Raw genomic sequence first — 12,111 nt, forward strand, 5'->3', positions numbered from 1 at the left:
CAACCTGATGATAGGAGATGGACAACATCATGGTAGGAAACAGACAACCTGGTGGTAGGAGACAGACAACCTGGTGGTAGGAGACAGACAACCTGGTGGTAGGAGACAGACAACCTGATGATGGGAGATGGACAACATCATGGTAGGAAACAGACAACCTGGTGGTAGGAGACAGACAACCTGGTGGTAGGAGACAGACAACCTGATGATAGGAGATGGACAACATCATGGTAGGAAACAGACAACCTAGTGGTAGGAGACAGACAACCTGGTGGTAGGAGACAGACAACCTGGTGGTAGGAGACAGACAACTTGATGGTAGGAGACAGACAACATCATGGTAGGAAACAGACAACCTGGTGGTAGGAGACAGACAACCTGGTGGTAGGAGACAGACAACCTGATGGTAGGAGACAGACAACATCATGGTAGGAGACAGACAACCTGGTGGTAGGAGACAGACAACCTGGTGGTAGGAGACAGACAACCTGATGATAGGAGATGGACAACATCATGGTAGGAGACAGACAACCTGGTGGTAGGAGACAGACAACCTGATGATAGGAGATGGACAACATCATGGTAGGAGACAGACAACATCATGGTAGGGGGAGGCAACCTGGTGGTAGGAGACAGACAACCTGTTGGTAGGAGACAGACACCATCATGGTAGGAGACAGACAACCTGGTGGTAGGAGACAGACAACCTGATGGTAGGAGATGGACAACCTGGTGGTAGGAGACAGACAACCTGATGATAGGAGACAGACAACCTGATGGTAGGAGATGGACAACATCATGGTAGGAAACAGACAACCTGGTGGTAGGAGACAGACAACCTGTTGGTAGGAGACAGACAACCTGATGATAGGAGATGGACAACATCATGGTAGGAAACAGACAACCTGGTGGTAGGAGACAGACAACCTGGTGGTAGGAGACATACAACCTGATGATAGGAGATGGACAACATCATGGTAGGAAACAGACAACCTGGTGGTAGGAGACAGACAACCTGGTGGTAGGAGACAGACAATCTGGTGGTAGGAGACAGACAACTTGATGGTAGGAGACAGACAACATCATGGTAGGAAACAGACAACCTGGTGGTAGGAGACAGACAACCTGGTGGTAGGAGACAGACAACCTGGTGGTAGGAGACAGACAACCTGATGGTAGGAGACAGACAACAACATGGTAGGAGACAGACAACCTGGTGGTAGGAGACAGACAACCTGATGATAGGAGATGGACAACATCATGGTAGGAGACAGACAACATCATGGTAGGGGACAGACAACCTGGTGGTAGGAGACAGACAACCTGTTGGTAGGAGACAGACACCATCATGGTAGGAGACAGACAACCTGGTGGTAGGAGACAGACAACCTGATGGTAGGAGATGGACAACCTGGTGGTAGGAGACAGACAACCTGTTGGTAGGAGACAGACAACCTGATGATAGGAGATGGACAACATCATGGTAGGAAACAGACAACCTGGTGGTAGGAGACAGACAACCTGGTGGTAGGAGACATACAACCTGATGATAGGAGATGGACAACATCATGGTAGGAAACAGACAACCTGGTGGTAGGAGACAGACAACCTGGTGGTAGGAGACAGACAACCTGGTGGTAGGAGACAGACAACCTGATGATGGGAGATGGACAACATCATGGTAGGAAACAGACAACCTGGTGGTAGGAGACAGACAACCTGGTGGTAGGAGACAGACAACCTGATGATAGGAGATGGACAACATCATGGTAGGAAACAGACAACCTGGTGGTAGGAGACAGACAACCTGATGATAGGAGACGGACAACATCATGGTAGGAGACAGACAACCTGGTGGTAGGAGACAGACAACCTGATGATAGGAGACGGACAACATCATGGTAGGAGACAGACAACATCATGGTAGGGGACAGACAACCTGATGGTAGGAGACAGACAACATCATGGTAGGAGACAGACAACATCATGGTAGGAGACAGACAACCTGATGGTAGGAGACAGACACCATCATGGTAGGAGACAGACAACCTGGTGGTAGGAGACAGACAACCTGATGATAGGAGACAGACAACATGATGGTAAGAGACAGACAACCTGGTGGTAGGAAACAGACAACCTGGTGGTGGTAGGAGACAGACAAACTGATGATAGGAGACTGACAACCTGGTGGTAGAAAACAGACAACCTGGTGGTAGGAGACAGACAACATGATGGTAGGAAACAGACAACCTGATGGTAGGAGACAGACAACATGATGGTAGGAGACAGACAACCTGATGGTAGGAAACAGACAACCTGATGATAGGAGACAGACAACCTGGTGGTAGGAGACAGACAACCTGGTGGTAGGAGACAGACAACCTGATGGTAGGAGACAGACAACCTGGTGGTAGGAAACAGACAACCTGATGGTAGGAGACAGACAACCTGGTGGTAGGAGACAGACAACCTGGTGGTAGGAGACAGACAACCTGATGGTAGGAAACAGACAACCTGATGGTAGGAGACAGACAACCTGGTGGTAGGAGACAGACAACCTGGTGGTAGGATACAGACAACCTGGTGGTAGGAGACAGACACCATCATGGTAGGAGACAGACAACCTGGTGGTAGGAGACAGACAACCTGGTGGTAGGAGATGGACAACCTGGTGGTAGGAGACAGACAACCTGATGATAGGAGACAGACAACCTGATGGTAGGAGATGGACAACATCATGGTAGGAAACAGACAACCTGGTGGTAGGAGACAGACAACCTGGTGGTAGGAGACAGAAAACCTGATGATGGGAGATGGACAACATCATGGTAGGAAACAGACAACCTGGTGGTAGGAGACAGACAACCTGGTGGTAGGAGACAGACAACCTGATGATAGGAGATGGACAACATCATGGTAGGAAACAGACAACCTAGTGGTAGGAGACAGACAACCTGGTGGTAGGAGACAGACAACCTGGTGGTAGGAGACAGACAACTTGATGGTAGGAGACAGACAACATCATGGTAGGAAACAGACAACCTGGTGGTAGGAGACAGACAACCTGGTGGTAGGAGACAGACAACCTGATGGTAGGAGACAGACAACATCATGGTAGGAGACAGACAACCTGGTGGTAGGAGACAGACAACCTGGTGGTAGGAGACAGACAACCTGGTGGTAGGAGACAGACAACCTGATGATAGGAGATGGACAACATCATGGTAGGAGACAGACAACCTGGTGGTAGGAGACAGACAACCTGATGATAGGAGATGGACAACATCATGGTAGGAGACAGACAACATCATGGTAGGGGACAGACAACCTGGTGGTAGGAGACAGACAACCTGTTGGTAGGAGACAGACACCATCATGGTAGGAGACAGACAACCTGGTGGTAGGAGGCAGACAACCTGATGGTAGGAGATGGACAACCTGGTGGTAGGAGACAGACAACCTGATGATAGGAGACAGACAACCTGATGGTAGGAGATGGACAACATCATGGTAGGAAACAGACAACCTGGTGGTAGGAGACAGACAACCTGTTGGTAGGAGACAGACAACCTGATGATAGGAGATGGACAACATCATGGTAGGAAACAGACAACCTGGTGGTAGGAGACAGACAACCTGGTGGTAGGAGACATACAACCTGATGATAGGAGATGGACAACATCATGGTAGGAAACAGACAACCTGGTGGTAGGAGACAGACAACCTGGTGGTAGGAGACAGACAACCTGGTGGTAGGAGACAGACAACCTGATGATGGGAGATGGACAACATCATGGTAGGAAACAGACAACCTGGTGGTAGGAGACAGACAACCTGGTGGTAGGAGACAGACAACCTGATGATAGGAGATGGACAACATCATGGTAGGAAACAGACAACCTAGTGGTAGGAGACAGACAGCCTGGTGGTAGGAGACAGACAACCTGGTGGTAGGAGACAGACAACTTGATGGTAGGAGACAGACAACATCATGGTAGGAAACAGACAACCTGGTGGTAGGAGACAGACAACCTGGTGGTAGGAGACAGACAACCTGATGGTAGGAGACAGACAACATCATGGTAGGAGACAGACAACCTGGTGGTAGGAGACAGACAACCTGGTGGTAGGAGACAGACAACCTGGTGGTAGGAGACAGACAACCTGATGATAGGAGATGGACAACATCATGGTAGGAGACAGACAACCTGGTGGTAGGAGACAGACAACCTGATGATAGGAGATGGACAACATCATGGTAGGAGACAGACAACATCATGGTAGGGGGAGGCAACCTGGTGGTAGGAGACAGACAACCTGTTGGTAGGAGACAGACACCATCATGGTAGGAGACAGACAACCTGGTGGTAGGAGACAGACAACCTGATGGTAGGAGATGGACAACCTGGTGGTAGGAGACAGACAACCTGATGATAGGAGACAGACAACCTGATGGTAGGAGATGGACAACATCATGGTAGGAAACAGACAACCTGGTGGTAGGAGACAGACAACCTGTTGGTAGGAGACAGACAACCTGATGATAGGAGATGGACAACATCATGGTAGGAAACAGACAACCTGGTGGTAGGAGACAGACAACCTGGTGGTAGGAGACATACAACCTGATGATAGGAGATGGACAACATCATGGTAGGAAACAGACAACCTGGTGGTAGGAGACAGACAACCTGGTGGTAGGAGACAGACAACCTGGTGGTAGGAGACAGACAACTTGATGGTAGGAGACAGACAACATCATGGTAGGAAACAGACAACCTGGTGGTAGGAGACAGACAACCTGGTGGTAGGAGACAGACAACCTGGTGGTAGGAGACAGACAACCTGATGGTAGGAGACAGACAACAACATGGTAGGAGACAGACAACCTGGTGGTAGGAGACAGACAACCTGATGATAGGAGATGGACAACATCATGGTAGGAGACAGACAACATCATGGTAGGGGACAGACAACCTGGTGGTAGGAGACAGACAACCTGTTGGTAGGAGACAGACACCATCATGGTAGGAGACAGACAACCTGGTGGTAGGAGACAGACAACCTGATGGTAGGAGATGGACAACCTGGTGGTAGGAGACAGACAACCTGTTGGTAGGAGACAGACAACCTGATGATAGGAGATGGACAACATCATGGTAGGAAACAGACAACCTGGTGGTAGGAGACAGACAACCTGGTGGTAGGAGACATACAACCTGATGATAGGAGATGGACAACATCATGGTAGGAAACAGACAACCTGGTGGTAGGAGACAGACAACCTGGTGGTAGGAGACAGACAACCTGGTGGTAGGAGACAGACAACTTGATGGTAGGAGACAGACAACATCATGGTAGGAAACAGACAACCTGGTGGTAGGAGACAGACAACCTGGTGGTAGGAGACAGACAACCTGGTGGTAGGAGACAGACAACCTGATGGTAGGAGACAGACAACAACATGGTAGGAGACAGACAACCTGGTGGTAGGAGACAGACAACCTGATGATAGGAGATGGACAACATCATGGTAGGAGACAGACAACATCATGGTAGGGGACAGACAACCTGGTGGTAGGAGACAGACAACCTGTTGGTAGGAGACAGACACCATCATGGTAGGAGACAGACAACCTGGTGGTAGGAGACAGACAACCTGATGGTAGGAGATGGACAACCTGGTGGTAGGAGACAGACAACCTGATGATAGGAGACAGACAACCTGATGGTAGGAGATGGACAACATCATGGTAGGAAACAGACAACCTGGTGGTAGGAGACAGACAACCTGTTGGTAGGAGACAGACAACCTGATGATAGGAGATGGACAACATCATGGTAGGAAACAGACAACCTGGTGGTAGGAGACAGACAACCTGGTGGTAGGAGACATACAACCTGATGATAGGAGATGGACAACATCATGGTAGGAAACAGACAACCTGGTGGTAGGAGACAGACAACCTGGTGGTAGGAGACAGACAACCTGGTGGTAGGAGACAGACAACCTGATGATGGGAGATGGACAACATCATGGTAGGAAACAGACAACCTGGTGGTAGGAGACAGACAACCTGGTGGTAGGAGACAGACAACCTGATGATAGGAGATGGACAACATCATGGTAGGAAACAGACAACCTAGTGGTAGGAGACAGACAACCTGGTGGTAGGAGACAGACAACCTGGTGGTAGGAGACAGACAACTTGATGGTAGGAGACAGACAACATCATGGTAGGAAACAGACAACCTGGTGGTAGGAGACAGACAACCTGGTGGTAGGAGACAGACAACCTGATGGTAGGAGACAGACAACATCATGGTAGGAGACAGACAACCTGGTGGTAGGAGACAGACAACCTGGTGGTAGGAGACAGACAACCTGGTGGTAGGAGACAGACAACCTGATGATAGGAGATGGACAACATCATGGTAGGAGACAGACAACCTGGTGGTAGGAGACAGACAACCTGATGATAGGAGATGGACAACATCATGGTAGGAGACAGACAACATCATGGTAGGGGACAGACAACCTGGTGGTAGGAGACAGACAACCTGTTGGTAGGAGACAGACACCATCATGGTAGGAGACAGACAACCTGGTGGTAGGAGACAGACAACCTGATGGTAGGAGATGGACAACCTGGTGGTAGGAGACAGACAACCTGATGATAGGAGACAGACAACCTGATGGTAGGAGATGGACAACATCATGGTAGGAAACAGACAACCTGGTGGTAGGAGACAGACAACCTGTTGGTAGGAGACAGACAACCTGATGATAGGAGATGGACAACATCATGGTAGGAAACAGACAACCTGGTGGTAGGAGACAGACAACCTGGTGGTAGGAGACAGACAACCTGGTGGTAGGAGACAGACAACCTGATGGTAGGAGACAGACAACATCATGGTAGGAAACAGACAACCTGGTGGTAGGAGACAGACAACCTGGTGGTAGGAGACAGACAACCTGGTGGTAGGAGACAGACAACCTGATGGTAGGAGACAGACAACAACATGGTAGGAGACAGACAACCTGGTGGTAGGAGACAGACAACCTGGTGGTAGGAGACAGACAACCTGGTGGTAGGAGACAGACAACCTGATGATAGGAGATGGACAACATCATGGTAGGAGACAGACAACCTGGTGGTAGGAGACAGACAACCTGATTATAGGAGATGGACAACATCATGGTAGGAGACAGACAACATCATGGTAGGGGACAGACAACCTGATGGTAGGAGACAGACAACATCATGGTAGGAGACAGACAACTTGATGGTAGGAGACAGACAACCTGATGATAGGAGACAGACACCATCATGGTAGGAGACAGACACCATCATGGTAGGAGACAGACAACATCATGGTAGGAGACAGACAACCTGATGGTAGGAGACAGACAACATCATGGTAGGAGACAGACAACCTGGTGGTAGGAGACAGACACCATCATGGTAGGAGACAGACAACCTGGTGGTAGGAGACAGACAACCTGATGGTAGGAGACAGACACCATCATGGTAGGAGACAGACACCATCATGGTAGGAGACAGACAACATCATGGTAGGAGACAGACAACCTGATGATAGGAGATGGACAACATCATGGTAGGAGACAGACAACCTGGTGGTAGGAGACAGACACCATCATGGTAGGAGACAGACAACCTGGTGGTAGGAGACAGACAACCTGATGGTAGGCGACAGACAACCTGGTGGTAGGAAACAGACAACCTGGTGGTGGTAGGAGACAGACAAACTGATGATAGGAGACTGCCAACCTGATGATAGGAGACAGACAACATGATGGTAGGAGACAGACAACCTGGTGGTAGGAGACAGACAACCTGATGGTAGGAGACAGACAACCTGATGGTAGGAAACAGACAACATGATGGAAGGAGACAGACAACCTGATGGTAAGATATAGACAACCTGATGGTAGGAGACAGACAACATGATGGTAGGAGACAGACAACCTGATGGTAGGAAACAGACAACCTGATGATAGGAGACAGACAACCTGGTGGTAGGAGACAGACAACCTGGTGGTAGGAGACAGACAACCTGATGGTAGGAAACAGACAACCTGATGATAAGAGACAGCCATCCTGGTGGTAGGAGACAGACAACCTGGTGGTAGGAGACAGCCATCCTGGTGGTAGGAGACAGACAACCTGGTGGTAGGAAACAGACAACCTGATGATAGGAGACAGACAACCTGGTGGTAGGAGACAGACAACCTGGTGGTAGGAAACAGACAACCTGGTGGGAGGAGACAGACAACCTGGTGGTAGGAGACAGACAACCTGGTGGTAGGAAACAGACAACCTGGTGGGAGGAGACAGACAACATGATGGTAAGAGATAGAATGGGTAATTGAAGTGTTAGACCGTCAGGGAGCTCTTATCAGACAGAGGAACAGGTGGGCAGGCACAGGGAGGATACACAGCTCAAGATTGAGATATGTATCCCTACTGGAGAGTGAAGGCAAGGCAGGGAATGTTAGTCAGAGATAGAGTACCACACATAGAAATATAGTCCATTGGATGGTACTACACCCCACCCGTGGAACGACAGATTCTAAATGGGAAACTTTGATTCTCTGTTTACCTTTAAAAGGGAAGAGAAGGGTTGGTCTGTCACTAGAATCAGAAGAGAAGGGTTGGTCTGTCACTAGAATCAGAAGAGAAGGGTTGGTCTGTCACTAGAATCAGAAGATAAGGATTGGTTTGTCTCTAGAATCAAAAGGGTTGGTCTGTCACTAGAATCAGAAGATAAGGATTGGTTTGTCTCTAGAATCAAAAGGGTTGGTCTGTCACTAGAATCAGAAGGGTTGGCCTGTCACTAGAATCAGAAGAGAAGGGTTGGTCTGTCACTAGAAACAGAAGAGAAGGTTTGGTCTGTCACTAGAATCGAAAGAGAAGGGCTGGTCTGTCACTAGAATCAGAAGATAATTGTCTGTCTGTCACTAGAATAAGAAGAGAAGGGTTGGTCTGTCACTCGAATCAGAAGAGAAGGGTTGGTCTGTCACTACAATCAGATGAGAAGGGTTGGTCTGTCCCTAGAATCAAAAGCATTGGTATGTCACTAGAATCAGATGGGTTGGTCTGTCACTAGAATCAGAAGAGAAGGGTTGGTCTGTCGCTAGAATCAGAATGGTTGGTCTGTTGCTATAATCAGAATGGTTGGTCTGTCACTAGAATCAAAAGAGACTGTTTAATCTGTCACTAGAATTGGAAGAGAAGGGTTGGTCTGTCACTAGAGTCAGATCAGAAGGGTTGGTCTGTCACTAGAATCAGAAGAGAAGAGTTGGTATGGCACTAGAATCAGTAGGGTTAGTATATTACTAGAATCCAAAGGGTTGGTCTGTCACTAGAATCAGAAGGGTTGGCCTGTCACTAGAATCAGAAGAGAAGGGTTGGTCTGTCACTAGTATCAGAAGAGAAGAGTTGGTATGGCACTAGAATCAGTAGGGTTAGTATATTACTAGAATCCAAAGGGTTGGTCTGTCACTAGAATCAGAAGGGTTGGCCTGTCACTAGTATCAGAAGAGAAGGGTTGGAAGTGTTGGTATGGCACTAGAATCAGAAGGGTTGGTATGTCACTTGGATCAGAGGGGTTGGTCTGTCACTAGAATCAGAAGAGAAGGATTAGTATCCACTAGAATCAGAAGGGTTGGTCTGTCACTAGGATCAGAAGGGTCGGTCTGTCACTAGTATCAGAAGAGAAGGATTAGTATGCCACTAGAATCAGAGGGGTTGGTCTGTCACTAGAATCAGAAGAGAAGGATTAGTATGCCACTAGAATCAGAAGGGTTGGTCTGTCACTAGGATCAGAAGGGTTGGTCTGTCACTAGGATCAGAAGGGTTGGTAAGTCACTAGAATCAGAAGGGTTGGTAAGTCACTAGAATCAGAAGGGTTGGTATGTCACTAGGATCAGAAGGGTTGGTAAGTCACTAGAATCAGAAGGGTTGGTCTGTCACTAGGATCAGAAGGGTTGGTAAGTCACTAGAATCAGATGAGAAGAGCTGGTATGTCATTTGAATCTGAACTTTTGATTTGTCTCTAGAATCAGAAGAGGAGGGTTGGTCTGTCACTAGAATCAGAAGGGTTGGTAAGTCACTCGAATTGGAAGAGAAGGGTTGGTCTGTCATTAGAATCGGAAGGTTTGGTTTGTCTCTAGAATCAGAAGAGGAGGGTTGGTCTGTCACTAGAATCAGATGAGAAGAGTTGGTCTGTCACTAGAATCAGAAGAGGAGGGTTGGTCTGTCACTAGAATCAGATGAGAAGAGTTGGCATGTCACTGGAATCGGAAGGTTTGGTTTGTCTCTAGAATCAGAAGAGGAGGGTTGGTCTGTCACCAGAATCAGAAGAGAAGGGTTGGTATTTCAATAGAATCAGAAGGGTTGGTCTGTCATTAGAATCAGAAGAGAAGGGTTGGTCTGTCAATAGAATCAGAAGGGTTGGTCTGTCACTAGGATCAGAAGGGTTGGTCAATTCCTAGAATCAGAAGGGTTGGTAAGTCACTAGAATCAGAAGGGTCGGTCTGTCTCCAGAATCAGAAGCGGTGGGTTGATCTGTCACTAGAATCAGAGGAGAAGAGTGGATATGTCATTAGAATCAGAAGAGAAGGGTTGGTATGCCATTAGAATTAGAAGGGTTGGTCTGTCATTAGAATTAGAGGAGAAAGGTTGGTATGTCACTGGAATCGTAAAAGAAGGTTTGGCTTGTCACTTGAATTAGAAAGATTGGTATGTCACTAGAATCCGAAGGGTTGGTCTGTAACTAGAATCAGAAGAGAAGGTTTGGTCTTTCACTAGAATCAGAAGAAATGGGTTGGTCTGTCACTATAATCAGAAGAGACGGGTTGGTCTTTCACTAGAATTAGAAAAGAAGGTCGGGCCTCTCGAGTGGCGCAGTAGTCCAAGGCACTGCATCGCAGTGTTGCGGCGTCACTACAGCCTGGAGTTCGATGCATAATTGGCCCAGCTTTGTCGTAGTTAGTGGAGGGTCTGGTCGGGGTGTGCTTTACTTGGCTCATCGCACTCTAGCGACTCCTTGTGGTGTGCCTGGTGCCAGCAGGCTGACTTCGGTCATCAGTTGAACTGTGTTTTTCTTTCGACACATTGGTGCAGCTGGCTTCTGGGTTAAGCTAGCGGATGTTAAGAAACGGGGCTTGGCGGGTCATGTTTCGGAGGACGCATGACTCCACGTTCGCCTCTCCCAAGCCAGTTGGGGAGTTGCAGCGATGAGACAAAATCATAATAACGAAATCTGGGAGAAAAAGGGGGTAAAAAGGACACTGCCCAAGCATGTGTAAAGATATCTTAAGTTTTGGACCAAGATCATGAAAATGCAGGTAAGAACCCAAATCTGATTTCCTTTTCATTTCTAATCTTTTTTTTCTGACTGTCCACACATAGTTTTACATGTGACCTGAATCAGATGGATGTAGCATCTGAAGGAGCACACAAACGCAATGCTAATTTCCCATCTCTGTTGCTTTACAGTTTGGGGTGGTTGCCATGGCAACGACAGCTCATGTGCAATGAAACTACTTATGAAAAACATGATTTCCTGTGTTTTATATACATTTCCACACTGAGGTTGGAATTATACTGTGAAATTGTGAAAATTATAATCATTACTTTTTATTGTAAGAGCTGTTTGAAAAGACCGCCTGAATTCATTGTATCCTGTTTTCGAGGGGTGGAGTTTAGGTCACCAGGTGATAAATTAGGTGATAGACCAATAATAAAAGTTTCAAACCTCTCTGCCAATAACAGCTATCCCTCCCCATTCAGACCACTCCCAGACAGACAGTCCTGGCAAAATGATTTGTCTTTGCCAAGAAGCTTTTTTTGTTTTTACAATCACAGTAAGGTACTTAATTTTTACCCAGAAATAATTTGATATTGAGATAAAAATGTCTGCAAGGGACCTTTTCACCCTGGATATGTTGTTGTTGCAGCTCAATCGGAAATTACCTGTACATTTCAATTGCGAGATAGCGCTGAAATTCGGCGACACGGATTGAATTGAGCCCTAGGCTTGTGAAATTGCCTAAACAGACTCCTAAGACGATTGAGGTTG

At 47.7% G+C, this 12,111-nt stretch overlaps 1 protein-coding gene across 1 annotated transcript in view; it reads left to right on the plus strand.

Annotated features, from left to right (window-relative positions):
* LOC139367426 (glucagon-like peptide 2 receptor) overlaps nt 1-12,111 on the plus strand; it is a 45,030-nt gene that overhangs the window by 20,029 nt on the left and 12,890 nt on the right. The gene's annotated exons all lie outside the window — the stretch shown is intronic.

This window comes from Oncorhynchus clarkii, chromosome 16, assembly GCF_045791955.1.
Source record: "Oncorhynchus clarkii lewisi isolate Uvic-CL-2024 chromosome 16, UVic_Ocla_1.0, whole genome shotgun sequence".
Classification (NCBI taxonomy): Eukaryota; Metazoa; Chordata; class Actinopteri; order Salmoniformes; family Salmonidae; genus Oncorhynchus; species Oncorhynchus clarkii.